The sequence below is a fragment of the Balaenoptera physalus genome (assembly GCF_965194825.1).
Source record: "Balaenoptera physalus genome assembly, chromosome: 13".
Classification (NCBI taxonomy): domain Eukaryota; kingdom Metazoa; phylum Chordata; class Mammalia; order Artiodactyla; family Balaenopteridae; genus Balaenoptera; species Balaenoptera physalus.
Genome location: NC_138892.1, coordinates 67,164,129 through 67,181,474, shown reverse-complemented (window position 1 = coordinate 67,181,474; position 17,346 = coordinate 67,164,129).

Sequence of the window (17,346 nt, the reverse complement as noted above, 5' to 3'; positions counted from 1 at the left end):
ATTCATATTTACAGTCAACTTTTTGATGTTTTCATTCAGCCAGTTATATAATGTACACCCATATAATCTACTGTTTTAACTCCACAGATTTCAAAAATGTTATTTTGTCCTCCCGATGCTAGAGTATCACCGCTACTAGTGCGCCATCTAGTGGCTCGTGTTGTGATATTTTCTATTCTTTGTTGAGGTAGAAAACACTTTAAATGACATTTAAGAGGGTCCAATGAGATTCTTTCCTTGCTACAATGGAGCGACAAGATTGTTATATAAAATATCCAATGGCAAAATGCTGAGTCATCCACAAACGTATAGGAGATCATTGTAAATTCTTATTTAGCCAATATAATTAAGAAATGGAACTTTTGGGACAAGTGAACATGTTTGTTAAATTATTGTATCATAATATACAAACCATACGTGCATTGGCAATATACCAAGAACCAGAATGCAATAAAATAAACTTGACCCTAAACTTAAGGTAGCTTTAATTTCACTCTTCTTATTCATATGAACTTTAGGATCCTATAGATGTATACTTTGAATACATCAGAATAATTTGATATTTTTTAAAATGCATATTTGGGCTTTCTGGTTGCTTGGACTTAAAGTGATTTTCTATCTATAAAGGACCAAACCTATAGGAATCAATGTGAGTGGTGTCAAGTCCACCATTTTAATTGCTCCTTTGTAGAATTATAACCACATGATATTATATATTGCCTTATTCTTTATGTGTAGTAAATAAAGATTGAGAGATAATGATAATGGTTTTTATCTTGTAGTTTTAGAAATGCCTTCAAATGCCTTGTTTTCTAACCATCCAAAAGTGATAGAAGAGATTCTTTTCATTACTACGTACTTTTCCAGAGGTAAGTTATGAAAGAATGAGTGATTTTGCTGTTGAAGATAAAAAGACAAGAAAGCAAAATCATATTCTCCAAGCACATATAGATAATATTGGAAAAATTATAAAAAGTAGTTATTGCATGTTGGCCCTTGGAAACAGCAATTATTACAATAAAAGGCATAAATATATATTATTATTAAAGGGACAGTTATCATAAATACAATCATTTCAGAAAAACTTGTTTGGAATCAGACATAGGAAAACAGCAACTCCCACTTATTAAGTTCTTAATATATACTAAGCGCTTTACTTACTTTGCTTCCTTTAATCCTCACAACAAAAAGTGTCATTTTACAAAAGTAGAAAGTGAGGCTGAGTCGTTAAGTAACTTGTTCAAAGTCATGTTGCCAGCAAAAGGCCTCATCTGGGTAGAAACTGTGTGAGTCTGATTCTAGGTCTTGTGCTCATAAATGTGACCATGCATTTGAGAGCCATGTTACGAAAACCTGCACTGTCCATGCTTCTCAACAACGCCCAGCCAAGTGCAGACACCATGCATTCTCCTAGTTGCCATAATCAGATCAATGTGACAGTGAAGCATAATCAGTAGTTCACTGTCTTGGGGTTACATGATGACACACCCACCATTATTGCAGAACAAAGCTACCGATCATCGGAGTAACATGATTCTTAGATGCCAAGGTAGGTAAATGCCATGTCAGACTTTTTTCAAGGATACAATCATCACAACAGAAGAGTGTACTTCTTTTTTTCTGGCTTCCTCCAAATAGCCAGCATTAGGCTTTTTCTTCAGAAAGATTTGTAACATCTGTTTTGTCATTATCTTCTTTCAACTCTGTTAGAACAACGTGCGGAGTCATTGATTCTACCTTAGTCAAGGCCCCTCTTAAGCAAAGAAAGATTAAACCTGACAGTCCACAGCTGTAAACAGACCACTGTGGAGCGCAGAGACCGAAGTCTGAAGGCTGAGCTTTAAGAATGAACTGTAATTCTGTGATCACATAAAACTTGCAAAGCTGAGTCATATTTACTGTGTGGGTTTTTGGGCTGCATGCTAACTAGGAGCAATGCTAAGCAATCGGTGTGAAAGATTTTATACACATTTAAACCAAGAAATGGGCAATCTTGTCCGAGTTTGTTAGAAACCTGAAGATGTCTGGCTTCATAACCAGAAGGGAATTGGGATGGATACTATATGTGATCCTCCCTATATCCACTCCCTCCCTACTTTTCCCAGCCTATGGAACCCCAGTTTTCTCAGGTGGCTGCTGAGATCTCTTCTTCTCAGAGACTGTAGGCCCTCACCCCAGTGCCAGGGATTTAGAATCATGGCCAGTCTAAATCTGTCTTAGAATGGGATTCTAAAATTCTAATTCTAATGGGATTACCCATTCTCCTCTACCTGGGAGTGTCCATATGACAAGTTTTGGCCAATGATGTGCTTTTGAGTGGGGCCCCAGGGAAAATTTTTGTCTTCCTGAGTAACATGAATAAACTTGATGGGCATAGCCTTTTACCCTTTGCCGCCCTTCTGCCAGGGACACAGGCACGGTGCCTGGAGGCACAGCAGACGTGTTACCATGGGATGACAAGTATGAGAACAAAAGTCGATTTTCTAAGGATAGTACATCTGAAGTATAGAAAGATCCTTGGGCTCTGACAGCATCATTGAACAGCTATCTCATCCCAGGGCTGCTTTGGATCTCTTGCTATATGAGACAAATTTTATTTATTTAAGCCACTGTTCGTTGGGTTTTCTGTTCTCTGCAGCCTCGTATACTAGATTGAGCCATATAAAATTGCCATTTTTGTGGGTAAAAATTGTTGAAGATCAGAAGTTTCATATGGTTCAACCCACATTTTGAACTGATGAGGAATCAGAAACATTTCACGTCTTCAGTAGTCAAACTTCTCCTTTCCCTCTCCTCTGCCACCTGAAAGTAGATCTTTTTTTGAATATTTCTGATATTTAATCTGTGGTGTGTTAGTAAACCAGCTCATTTCGGGCAGGGGGGTCCCTGATTTGTAGCATTTGCTGATTTCTGTGGTGTATGCTCTCACCATGGCCATTTCAAGCTACCGACTTGAGGTCACTGAACAAGGAGTTGGGAAGAGATACACACAATGAGCTCTTGTGAGCTGGAAGCACAGCACCAGCCCCTTCACAATGGCCACAGCTCTTTGTTATAGTGTCTGATGGGCTGCGCTAAAGTTGCTAGAAAGTTATTGATTATTCCTACTACTAGTTCTCTTCATAGGGTTAGGACAAAAATGTGAGGAAAAGGATATAATTAGGACTTGGGGAAACTGGACAATGGAAATGTATGTCTTTACCATTTGATTCATTTAGATCTTACGAGAAAGAATACAGAAAATACGTAAGATGGTACCCACCAAGGAAACAAAACAAAAACAAAACTTCATTAAACATTTCTTTTTACCAACCTGCACTTCTATTGCCCAAGTCTATTCGTTGTCTCTAAAAGAATGGATAAGAAAGAAAACAAAGATATCCCTCATTTGCTTATTCACTCTTTTAAAAAGCAGTATTTTTGTTGCAGTGAAAGAAGATGAAGCGTTTGACTTCCATTTGGGGCAGTGACCTTTATAAAACCACAACAAAACTCATTTCCTCTAGCTGTTAAATGTCAAATAACTGTCTAGTTTTCAAACACTGACACTTCCATTTGCTTTAGGTACCTGATCCAAGAAATGATTAAAATTCTTCCTGGTTTAAACCTGAGCACAGCAAGGCCACCAGTATCAAGTGTGAAGTCTCTGCATTCCTTGTCATAAGTGTCTTTACCCTAGACGGAGAGATTCTCTCCAGAACTGCACACAGAATTATTTATTACTACCTTGGATTTCCCTTTAGGCTTAAGAAGCCCACCTTTGAGGAGTGGGAGTGTGGAAGCTTTATTCCTTTGCGGGTGCTTGAAGCTGACAAATGACACAAGAAAAGAACTTCCTCTTGGGGCTGATTCACACCATCCCTTCAGATGTTGCAGGTTGAACATTCTCCCTGGGCAGAAACCAAAATGCCTTCCAGTCTTGAAAATACTTTTAAAATAGGTTAACTTTTATGTTAAAGCTAAGCATATTTCTGTTGTAAATAAATTTTTTTTAGAGAAACATCTGATACTGACTAAGACATACTTATAAAAGGAGGGAGATAATAAATTAGAGGAAAGTGAAGTTAGCATGGGCTTGAAGCAGGAAAGTCTTAATAGAGGAGGGATTTGACCAGGGCTTTGAAGGATGGTGAGTGATGTAAGATGGGTGAAGCAAAGGGGAGCGAGGAGAAGAGAAAGGGAGTAATGGAGAGCTCACGTTTCCTCCCTGGTGGTTTTCTAGATTTTATGAGCATCATCTGTTTCAAGAAAGACACACCAAAACAGCTGCTAAAACCTATCCATCTTTCCTGTTATTTTGAGCCATGATTTAGGATTCTAATCTCTGGAACCAACTTGTGGTGCTTATGTCCTTGAGAATAAAGAACGATTTGGGTATGAACACCTAGTCCAGCAAGGCCATGGATATCCAGACCTGTCAGATTTCTTTCTCCAAAGTGCCTTTCATGTATTAAGTTTCTCCTTTTCTTCTGCTTAAACGCTGCTTAAAAAACAGGAACAGTCTTTGGTTTTCTGTCTTTTAATTGGACATGTTGTTCAAAGTGTAATAATGTATTTTCTGTTTCAAAAAAAGCAAAATTCCTAGCTATTCCATGATGGTAATATCAAGCTTGTGACTCTTAGACAGAGACTGAAGTTCTGAAGTCACTTCCACCGAGACTCTTCTTTTGTTATGCTTCCTTATGGTTCAAATGGGGATACGTCCCTCCCTAATACTTCTGGATCCACGGGGTCTCCAGTTGTGGTAAGGCAGTGATAAAAGCAGAGAGGTAAGTGCTCTCCATGTACCATTTCATTAAATCCCAATAATTCTGTGTGTTACATTACTACCCCCATTTCACAGGTGAGGAAACTGAGGCACTAAGAAGTTAAGCAACTTGCCAAAGCCATGCCACTGTGGCAGAGTCTGCAGAACTCAAACCCAGACAGTGTGTCTCCAATGGTTACCTTCTCAACAGCCACGCTCTACTTCGTTGGCAGAATTTACAAAAGGTTCCTCTGCTTAATTATGTCTCAAATACATTCATTCTTTCCCTGATGTACCTACTTACTTAACACCAGTTTAGATCATCATCAGTTCTTGCCCAGATTTACTGTAATGACCTCCGAACTGGTCTCCCTGTCTCTGGTCTGTTTCCCACTCTCTAGTGCATCCTCAACCCAGTCTACAGGGACAGAGCATTTTTTACAGATCGTCCATCCAATCAAGCCCTTCCCTGGGGCTTTCAGAAGAGAGCTGAAACTTCATCTCTTAGTAACCCTGACTCTGTGTGTTGTGAACCCAGCCATCCTCTAACCCACTCTTCAGCACATCCCAACAGAACAGTCCTACTAAGCCACCTCCATTTCCCCAAGCCTGTCATGTTTTTGCTTTCTCCCTGATTGTGCTGACTCCCTGTTTTCCATGTAGTTAATTTTTACTAGTTCTTACAAACTCTAGTCTAGGGTTCTGTCTCAGCCCTCTCCTATCCATCATAGTGCCCTGGGCATAGCCCACACATCATAGCCCACATCCTCAAGAAGCTCCTACTCCGTTCAGGAAGCAGACAATTAAACCAAGTAATGAACAATTCCTGTTTCCAAATCACAGTTCCTAATATTCTATAATGTACAGTCTTATAATATTCTCAGATATTCAAACAGCCTTACAGTATTCACAAAGAAAACATCATTATTTGGATTGCTATGTTTCAAACGGGAAAGATAACTTGACTAATCAAAGAGTCCTAGCTATGACATGTGTTTCTAGATACATCTGTGCGACTCTCCTCATTCGTCAAGTCTACTGGGAGGAGAACTGCAAGGTGTTTTTATAGCAGAACTAATCTTTTAGTTTTATTTCCTTTGGCAGCTGTGGCTTCTGACTTAACTCTTGTTGTTCTTTCTTTAATTTCCTAAAAAGGCTGACGATAGAAAAATAACAAAAAAAGGAAATCTCAAGAGACATTTTATTTTTGAAATAAACTAAGGACTGCCTGTTGCCCTACTTTATAAGTTATTGGCTTTGACCCTGGACGTGAAGTAGGAAGAAGGGGTTGGATAACTGTAGGAGAGGCCAGTGCATTTAGTGGGTTGGCAGTGCTGGAATAAGATTAATCTCTGATTAAGAGAGACCAACCTGGAAACAGTGTGTGAGGTCAGTCTATACTTTTAGGCTAGATGCTGCCAGACTGTGAACCTCCCCCATCAAATACCCCTTCCCCCCTCTCCCCCAGTAGCCGTTTCATCTTTTGTGCAGTTGATCAGTGGATTAATGATTTGTTTATAAGGATGAAAGACCAGGAGAAAGACGTCACGCCATATCAATACCATAGCCCAGTTTGGAGGGCACCTAGATATAGATTGTCCAAAACATTTTTACTTAACGTATGTTAAACGAGTGTTGAGTAAAAGACATTATAATTGACAAAGGTGTGGGAATTCTTTGGAAGCCAAGCATAGCATAAAAGCAGAGGGTAACAAACTAGTAAGAACCATAGGCCTTTCCTCTACTATAGAATGCCAGAAATACAAATATTTATGAAGTGATGTAGAAGCTGCAGTTTTTAGAAAACGGTTAAGTCTTATAAACTTTTACAAGACGTGCAACATTGCGAACACATTTGAGCTGAATATTAGCTATTCTTATTTGGAGACTAGTCCCCTTTCTTTTGTATCCCTTCTGTATTTAAAGGGTTAGAAGTCTGAAAACTACATTTTTCAGAATTGCTTGGAGCTAAAGTTTGAAATGTGATTTGGATCTGGCTAATGATATAGACTCAAAGAGATATAGAAAGCATAATGGCGGGAAAGCCCACCTCTGTGGTGTATAAGACGGCAAGCAAGTTCCCTAAAGCATAGGTGTTTGCGGCAGCCTGACGCTGTTCTCATGTTTAGTTCTCAGCTTCCTGGACGTGAGCAGGTGTGGCGGCAGCTTGACAGCAGCAGCAGTAGCAGCAACGGTGGTTAATCTTGGAACCAACAGATCAGTGGTAGCCCCATGACCTTCCAATAAATTTGTAAGTGCCTAATTGTCTCTGTTCAATTCCCTCCAAACTGAAAAATCTAAACTGGTTTCTATTTCATGTGCTGAGCTCTGGAATAATATCTAGACAGCAACTTGGAAAACCTGATTTATTAAAGAAAATGCATGTAATTCAACATCTATGACTAACTCTGTCATATCGTCACTATGCTAAGTCAGAAGATGGATCCCAAAACTGAGGTAAGGGTTACTGTACGTCTGTTTTTGACTATGGTATTTCCATATATGTCTTGTGTAAATATGTGAAGCAGAAACTGAGGAATCAGTAGTTATAAGAGGGATCCGTAGAAGGAGTGACCTCCGAAGAAGGAGTGACATCTGAATTAATAAAGAGCCAGTAATGAAATCGCTTTTTTAAAACAATCATTGGTGGTTTTCGTCCTCCCCTCCCCCATCATCTCCCCTGCTGGAGTCTCCTTTCCCAGACCTCTGAATGTGGGAGTACCCCAGGCTCTCCACCTTGGACTTCTCTCCGTACCTGTACTCACTCCTCAAGTGATCTCACCTGGTCATATGGCTTTAAATGCCATCATTAAGATGATGACACAAAGTCCTCAAGTCAGACCCTTTCCAATGCACCACATGGTTCGTTTCTTCATGGATGGGTTGAGGAGAGGATTGTGGTAAGAGGTGGATAATTGACTAATTCTCAGATGTTTGGGTTTTTTGGAATCCATATGATTGATGAATAGAATCTTCCAGAAACCATCCACAAAGGGCCTCTCTGAGGCTGAGAGGTGCCGACTACTCATACTGAGGCCCCTGGTAATGTTAAAAAACAGAAAAAGGGCGAAGCAATGTTACAAAATTGAAGTATATTTTAAATCTTTACATTGAATAAATTAATGCCTTTAAAGCACATGCAAATACAATGCCTCTGCTGACAGCTGCATTTGCCATGGACCCAATGGCCTCTCGCTCCCACCTACCACAGGTTCTGCAACCATGTGAGCTGCTGACACAAACCAAGACTCTGGGGATGTGGGAGAACTTAAACTGGAGGCTGTCCTTCTTTTGGCGAAGGGAAGTGAAGCTGAGTTCACCACAATTGGACTCCTTACACTCATCTACTCACTCCCAATGTTATCTTCAAATATTCCCGTCTTTGACAAGGACTATCTCCTTGACCAAACTTTAGTCAGGTCTTCTGAGCACTCTGCTTGACTGGGCCTTGTCCTTGGCCTGCTAAGCCAGCTGAACCACAAGACTTCCCCTACTATAGGATGTCAGAAATGCAAATATTTATGAAGTGAATCCTCCCATCCTTGGTATCTAATCATGTCCCTCTTCTCTCACCTCTGATATGTAACCAAGTCTCTCTTAATAATCCATCCACTGAACCCCTCACCTTGCCCCTTGTCTATAATTCCACAGAAACCCTTGCTGTTTCTGCAGTTGAGCTCAGTTGTGTATTGAAGTCTCTCTCCTCTACTGCAGTAGCTCAAATAAACTCTGTCTTGCCATTTTTAACGAGTGTCTGGTGCAATTTCTCTTTGACACTTTGTGTCCTTCCTCTCTCAAAACACAACTTACTTGAGACTAGAAAAAGCATGTTAACTTCAGAGATGGGACTGATAGACTAACACGAAGTCATCATATTTGCTGCCAGTTGGGAGTTCTGCTAGTTCTACCACCAGGCACTTACGGGTAGGACACTGAGCTCTGAATCAGAAACAGGACGAAGGTTAACCCTGAAGCAAAACTAGAGATAATATTTTGTCTTCCACTTACCGCATCTTTTATAATGTTCTTTAGTGCACACAAAATACTGCTTTTGGGAAGCCATTGTGTTCTGCATGGGAGCCCTGTAACCCTGAACTCTGGCATCCTACCTACCTGCCAACCTTCTATGCTTAAAAATGTCTATCTTTTATCAATATCAAAGCTTGGTAAAACTATGTCTATTTTCTCAGAGAACTGTTTCCATTTAAATATCCCAGTAGGAAACAATCTTAAAACATAGTCATTCTAAAGAGCAAAATGCTTATAGTAGTTAGATATGATGTTCCTCTAAGTATTTGCATTTTTAGCAGGGAATATTGCTTTGACACCATGAAGGCATCTTAATTGTGGAAGGCCGCTAAGAACTGAAACTGTCCACCCTGATACTCAGTCTGAACACCGAGAACGAAAACCACACCTACTGTCTACATTAGCATCACTTTGCTGTTCCTCTGTCTTTACCAGCATTGCTTTATTTGTCCTGGAGTCTTCTGCCCAGGGAAATGGCTTGATTGTTCATTATAGGATCTTCCCAAAAGACCCATCACCTCTGGATAACATCAACAGAGAGTTTGCACCTAAGATTCTTTGAACACCTTGCCTTGATGTTTCCAACTATCTTGGGTGGTTGTATTGAGATCCTTAGCCCCATCTTAAAAGACTCACCTTACATCACCCTTTTAATTCTCAATAAATTCTGTCCTCATCTTCCCCTACTCCGAGACAACAGCAGAGCTTCGTGAGGTGGTGGTCACCCTTTCTGAGGTAAGCAATAAATTCAGATTTGTCTTATCAAAAGTTTCTGTTGGTGATATTTGGGGAGCCAGCATTTAATAGCTCAGGAATCTTGCATTGAGAGAATTCTGTAGCTGTTTCTTTAAATCGTTGACATGACTTAAATGTGAGGCTGTTCCTAGGCTGAGTTCTTTCAAATTGGATATAATAGTCAGACAGAGAAAGAGAAATATCATATGATATCACTTATATGTGGAATCTAAAAAAATGATCCAAATGAACTTATCTACAAAATAGAAACAGACTCACAGACATAGAAAACAAACTTATGATTACCAAATGGGAAAGGTGAGAGGGATAAATTAGAAGTTTGAGACTAACATATACACACTACTATATATAAAATAGATAATCAACAAGGACCTACTGTATAGCACAGTATTATTCAATATTCTGTTGTAATAACCTAAATGGGAAAAGAATCTGAAAAAGAATGGATATATATATATATAACTAAATCACTTTGCTGTACACCTGAAACTAACACAACATTGTAAATCAACTATACTCAAATATAAAATAAAATTTTTTTAAAATGCATATAACAGAAAGGCACAAAGGTTGGTGCCAGAAAATTCTCTTAGTTGTCAGGATAGATTAAAACTCCATAACCAACCCAGAAGATGCCAAAATTCCATCGTTCCTCAAAAATCCAAAAACTCACATGAGTCTTTACTGTGTGCACATTTGAATGAGCCAATAAAAAAAGCAAGATACGTCTTACAAAATGCCGTTGCACTAGTGTAGTATGTTATTTTCTAAATATGAAAATATTCTATCTTTATGTTGTAAGATACCCTTCAGCAAGGAGCTATTTTCACATGTAACTACTGTGGGAATGCAAAAACAGTAACAAATTTCATTTTGGAAAAAGAGAAAGGATATATATGAGTTACCACAAGTTTTCCAATATCTGTCTTTAAAGCTTCTGAGAGCTGATGTGTAGCAAATATAAAGAGATTTTTTTTTCTCTTATTCAGCTTAAAGGTAATTTTTACTATTTCATATTCAAGAAACCACTAGAGGGCCCTAAAGGCCACCTTAAATCCAGAAGTTGTTCCTTTCAAAGGGAGTGATCAGTGCACACATGGTTATGTATAAGCTGGCAAGAAGCAGAAGAAAAACTCTAGTCATTTGCTCAAAAACTAGAAAAAGAGAATTCATACAAAGGTATAATATCTATCCTGTGTCTACTTAAATACTTAATAGAATGAAGTTTTATTCCTCTAATATAGCAGCATTTTTCTTTCTGGGAACATATAAGTACAGGCCATAATAACGACTTGTCTTCAACATGAGTGATTTTTGCAGGTACTAATACAAGTAGTATGCTTTCCAATGTTGACCCAATTATTAGAGTTTCTTAGTAGGAATTTTATAGTAAACAAATTCAACTTATAAGAAATAGTGAATTACAGTGAGGCTGCAACTCAGTTGCGTTGAGCCTAAGAAACAATACTACACAGAACCTCTTACAAACATGCACCTGCACAGGGTACACGGAGTGTCACTGGCTCTCATGGCCCATGGTACTTCCACCCCTCATTGGTATCCCCGCTGGCAGGGGCAGGGGCTGTGGCTCCCTTGGTCACAGATACCTTCCCATCACCTAGTTCAGTGGGTCATTAAAGTGTCTCTGGCATGACAACACCAGGGATAAAATAAGTACTCAACACGTATTCACGAAAGTTTTATACTTTACTTAGAAGGAAGCAGTCACATTTAGTGCTCTAAATTAGTTGGCTTATTCAAAACAGAAATACAAATTAAGTAAATGTCCAGAGTTCCACAGCTGCACTGATGCTAAAGTAGAGAAAAGGAATTAGCACAGGTGCAGAGTGAAAAGCACCGACTCAGCAGCAGCAGGAAGTAGGAGCCAGGGGTGTCTGTGAGACCCACGTGAGCCTCCTGGGAATTAGGTGGAAACTTGGAGAAGATACTAGATTTTCCACAGGGCATGAAATGGGGACTCACTCCAGTCTGATTAAAATCTTCAAGGCTCAAAAGTCCCCAGTGGGCCCAAAGTTGTTACATAAGCATTTTAAAATAGGAACTATACAGAGAAGTGGGCAGTTGAAATGCAAAGGACAGAAAGGCTCTGGGCAAATTGGCTCAGGAGCCTCATAATGCTGGAGAAAATGAAATCAGCCTCAGGCAAAGAGGAAGGCAGAAGAGGAAAGACAGAGCCTTGAGAAGTAAACTTTTGCAAAGGCAGCCGGCTGAGTGTTGCCTGAATGAAGCCGATAAGGTCAAGAGTGAGCATTTCTTAATCGGTCATGGCTCTGGATTCTTTAAGATACAAACGTCTAGATTTTTCTGGCAAAATAAAGGTCCATTTCATGAGTAAGCAGCCACATGAATAAGGGGAGAAAAATTATTTTGCCCTTTTCCCTGTTTTGTTATTCCTATCACTCCTCCTATTAAGATTAATTCTATGTCTGAGAAGGGCATATGTTTTCATTATCTGATAAAATGTCTGCATTTTTATACGTATTAGCATGTTTTATTTGCTTTTGTCATAAAAGATCCAGAAATAAGTGAAACCACAAGAGTTGAGTTGATGGCTCATGAGTTTCATTTCTCAAGATGCCCCTGGTTTCTTCACAGAGCATAAACCTTCTCCTGGCTGGACCATAGCACCAGCTCCTGATTTGCAAGTTCACTCATCACAATACATCCAATGTAATGGATTCACTCATCAAACACCTACTGAGTCTCTACTACAGTATATGCTGCAGAGAGAGAAATAAATAAGCCCAGATCATTACCCTCAAGGAACTCAGGTCTAATAGAAGACAAAGAAAACTAAGTGATGATAAGATACTGTGGTACGTATTGCAGTTGAGGTGCACATGGTCTAAAGGTTTGGGCTGCAGGCTGTATTTATTTATTAGTATGTAGGTATGTATGTATGCATGTATGTATGTGTTAGGAGTCCATTCAAAGGCAGGAAAACCCAACCATCACTCACCTCAGTTTATTTGTCTCAGACAAGGGTAGAGGTGGGCAGTCCAGGGCTGGTGCAGGAGCTCCATGATGTCATCAGGGATCCAGGTGTTTCCATCTTTCCCTCCACCATCCTTAGCTTAGAGGCATTTGCCTTCATGCTCATTGCCTTATGATTGCAAAATAGCTGCTACACCTTGAGACATCACATCTGTCTATGTTCTAGGCAAGGAGAAGGAGGAAGAAGGAAGGGCAAAATGAAGCATCCTAGCTGTAAGTGAAAAATATTGCCTGCCACATCAGTAAACAAAGATGTTGCCGCCACCAAGCCATCACATTACAGCCGCCCCAATGGTGAGCCCTGCAACGATGCACCCTGAGGAGACTCAAGATGAGGAAGCACAGGAGACTGGCCCCAGAGAGCTGAGGCGCATATCAAAGGAATGATTTCAGTGAGCCCAGATTTTGCATCTTCCCATACATAGAAAAGCACTAAATTCCTTAACTTGAGATGTCTGGTTTTCTTTAATTAACAGTAATCCTTTGATGTTCCGGTACTTGGTCTTTGTTGCAAAAACTCCTATGTACCCTGGCTCCCCCTTGTCTCTTCGGAGCAGTCTCTCAGAGTTATCTGAGATGCTGTGTCCCAGGCTTAAGTCCTCAGCTTTGTCCAGCAGATAAATAACTCTCAACTTTTAGGTTTTGCATTTTTTTCAGTCCACATAGCCCATTCGGTCTCTTCTTTATCAAGAAAGCAAAAACCTTTCCAGAAGCCCCAACACATAAATGTTCTCTTATATCTCATCCACCAGAGCCGTGTCACAGGCTGGAAGCTGGCTGATGAGAAGGGGGTGGGGATGGGAATTAGGGTAGCCAACCCACAGTGTAGGACACGTTAATGCATTCCACATCTCTCACTGTTCTCTCTCACCCACCTGAGCATCTACTGTCCTCTCTAGTTAATCTGAACACTGGCAGGGAAAGACTAGGGGATAATTCTGGGATGTGCTTATGGTTACTGCTCTTTCAGAACAGTTCCCTGAGACTTCCCTGGTGGCGCATTGGTTAAGAATCCACCTGCCAATGCAGGAGACACAGGTTCGAGCCCTGGTCTGGGAAGATCCCACGTGCCGCAGAGCAACTAAGCCCGTGGGCCACAACTACTGAGCCTGCATTCTAGAGCCCTTGAGTCACAACTACTGAGCCCACATGCCACAACTACTGAAGCCCGTGCACTTAGAGCCCATGCTCCGCAACAAGAGAAGCCACCGCAATGAGAAGCCCGTGCACCGCAACAAAGACTAGCCCTGCTCGCCGCAACTAGAGAAAGCCCATGCACAGCAACGAAGACCCAATGCAGCCAAAAACAAAATAAATAAATTAATAAAAAAACAGTTCCCTGGAGTAAGATTATGGATGAGGAAGTTCATCTTTTTGAGAGTTTCCCCCTGTTTAAGTATTGAACTATAAATTTAAAGAGAAGTCACTGTGTCTCCCTAAATAGGTTTCCCCTTCCCCTCTTTGGAGCCCAGTATCAGTTTTAGATGGCAGGGCACCCAGTAGCCCCAATTCCATTTTCAGCTGAGGTGACTGAAACTTCACCCTTTCACCGATGTCCCCATAACCTCTTAACAAGAGAACTGAATATTTCCTCCCAAGGGGATCCCCTTCCACATCTTCCTGGGGAAGCCTGCACTACAATTATCACCTGACTTACTGTCAAATAAAGGCATGGCATTCCTTAGGTATTCACTGTATGCCAGCCACTGTGTTAAGCTCCTTTAATCCTTCAACAACCACCTTATGAGAGGTGCTGAGGCACACAAAAATTGTCACTTGTCCTAGGTCACATAGCTCATAAGTAGTGGACGGGGGATTCAAACCCAGGCAGTCTGCCTCTCAGTGGACACTGGGCAGGGGCTTTTAGTACTAAATCACCTCTGTTCATCTAGGGGGAAATTATATTCTCAGGAGCTCTTCAAGCTACAGACATGAGACCTCCTGGAACCCGTTCTAAGTTAACTTAGAAAGGTGCATGGCTAACACTAATAATTCAGGAATATAAGCCAGGCTAAGATTTTAATTGTTCATTCATTCATTCAATAAATACTTATTGAATCCCTGATATATGCTAGGTACTACTCCAGGGCCTGGAGATTCAACTGTGAGCAAGATAGTATGGACACTTGCCTAAGAGTTTATAGCCTCTAGGGAAGACAAGTGGATAAATGACATTTGATGAGTGATATGATAGGAAAAATTCAAGAGGCTATAAAATAGCACAGGGGCCTAGTTCCTATTTTGGGGGTGGAGGTGGGAAGTGATATTTAAGGCCTCTGAAGGGTTGAAGTTGCCAAAGAAGCTGCTGATGGGAAAGAGTGTTCCAAGGGGAGAGAGAGAGAGAGGGAGAGAGAGAGAGAGAGAGAATATGTGTCCCTGTGTGTTGGGGTTGGGGTGGTGGGGGGAGATGTACCTCTACTGTCAGGAAAACCTGCCTTATTGGATAGTTGGAATGAATTACAAAACCCCTGGGGCAAAAGTTCAAGGAGAAAAATGGAGGAGTGGGCAGAAGAGTCATGAAGAGCTCTGTAACCTAAGCCAAATTAAGGTCAAATACTTTGTTTACGGGTTTAGTCTCTCACAATTAGAATTGTAATTGTAATTACACAATGTCACCAGTAAAGAAACCATAATATAGCTCATGTCATTTTTGTTCCAAATGAGCTTGTTAACTTCATGGCACATTGATCATTTTAAAATGAGATTTTTTTTTTCACATTAACTTAAAAATGTTTGGAAATGAAATGCTTAACATTCTAAAACATTTCTTATCCTTTATAATGGAGGATAATAGGTGAGTATCTATGTGCCATCTGACAGCACACTTTGGTCTTGGTTCTCCTTGTTTTGTGATTCCTGACGAAAAACATATGTCTCAGCTCTTTTATTCTCTTTCAAGAGTGACTTCCACAGAACAGATGAGAGTTCTTCCCAGAATGTGGGATTCTAGGCATGATCTGCAGGGTGATACAAAGGTAGCTGCAGTCCCTCCACCTTCTCTCCTTGTCCCCTCTCTGGCTCCTAGGCAGCTGTGCCATTGGGTGAACTGGGTTGGATGCCAGTGAACAAGTGACTCATTTATCCACTAAATACTGGATAAAGAATGTAAGTGGTCTCAACACATAGGAAGGACAGGGAGATGGGTAAGGAGGCAGAGTGGCTTTGGTAAGAAACCAAGAGAGGCATTGTTTGGATATATGCTGTCTAGAAAATGGGGTGAATGTAGTGCCCAGTCCTGGGGAGATATGAGCCCTGTGCAGCCAGGAGAACTGACCCCACCCCAGGTAACCAGGGGATCAGGGCTCTCTATTCACAGGCAGAGGATGTCACAATTCTGAGGGATTCATTCATTCATTCACTCAACAAATATGCCATGGTAACAGAGCAGTGAATAAAACAGACAAACACCCCTGCATTCATGAAACATATTCTAGTGCTGCGGAGACAATCCAGTAACATGCAAAAAGTAATATTTCATGACTGAATTGGACTACTCCAAAAATGCAATTTTGAATTTTGGTCTTCCATTGAAAAATAAATCAATGTAATTCACCGCATTTATAGAATGAAAGAGAAAAAACACACATCGTCTCAATAGTTGCAGAAAAAGCATTTGGTAAAATCCAATATCCATTCATAATTTTAAAAAGCAAACACTCCTACCAAACTTGAACTACAAGGGAACTTTCTTAATTTAATAAAAGATATTTACAAAGCAAATTCTGATGAGTGTAATAATTCATGGTAAAATGTTGAAAGTTTTCTTTTTGAGATCTATAACAAGACAAGGAATCACTTTTATTTAACATACACCATTGAAAGTCCTAGCCAGTACAGTATGAAACAAAAAATAAATAAATTGCATAGTTATCAGAAATGAAGAAATAAAACATCACTCTTCACAGCTGATATAATTACGTGAGTGGAAAAATTGAAAAGAAATTACAGCCAAATTAAAATAATAAATAAATGAGTTTAGAGAAGCAAAATTTGTGGCCCTGAACCAAGATGGCAGAGTAGAAGGATGTGCCCTCACTCCCTCTTGTGAGAACACCAGAATCACAACTAGCTGCTGGACAATCATCGACAGGAAGACACTGGAACTCACCAAAAAAGATACCCCACATCCAAAGACAAAGGAGAAGCCACAGTGAGATGGTAGGAGGGGCGCAATCACAGTAAAATCAAATCCCATAACCGCTGGGTGGGTGACTCACAGACTGGAGAACACTTATACCACAGAAATCCACCCACTGGAGTGAAGGTTCTGAGCCCCACATCAGGCTTCCCAACCTGGGGGTCCAGCAACGGGAGGAGGAATTCCTAGAGAATCAGACTTTGAAGGCTAGTGGGATTTGATTGCAGGACTTCAACAGGACTGGGGGAAACAGAGACTCCACTGTTGGAGGGCACACACAAAGTAGTGTGAGCATCGGGACCCAGGGGAAGGAGCAGTGACCCCGGGGGAGACTGAACCAGACCTACCTGCTAGTGTTGGAGGGTCTCCTACAGAGGCGAGGGAGACTGTGGCTCACTGTGGGGACAAGGACGCTGGCAGCAGAAGTTCTGGGAAGTACTCCTTGGCGTGAGCCCTCCCAGAGTCTGCCATTAGCCCCACCAAAGAGCCCAGGTAGGCTCCAGTGTTGGGTTGCCTCAGGCCAAACAACCAACAGGGAGGGAACCCAGCCCCACCCATCAGCAGACAAGTGGATTAAAGTTTTACTGAGCTCTGCCCACCAGAGCAACAGTCAGCTCTATCCACCACCAGTCCCTCCCATCAGAAAACGTGCACAAGCCTC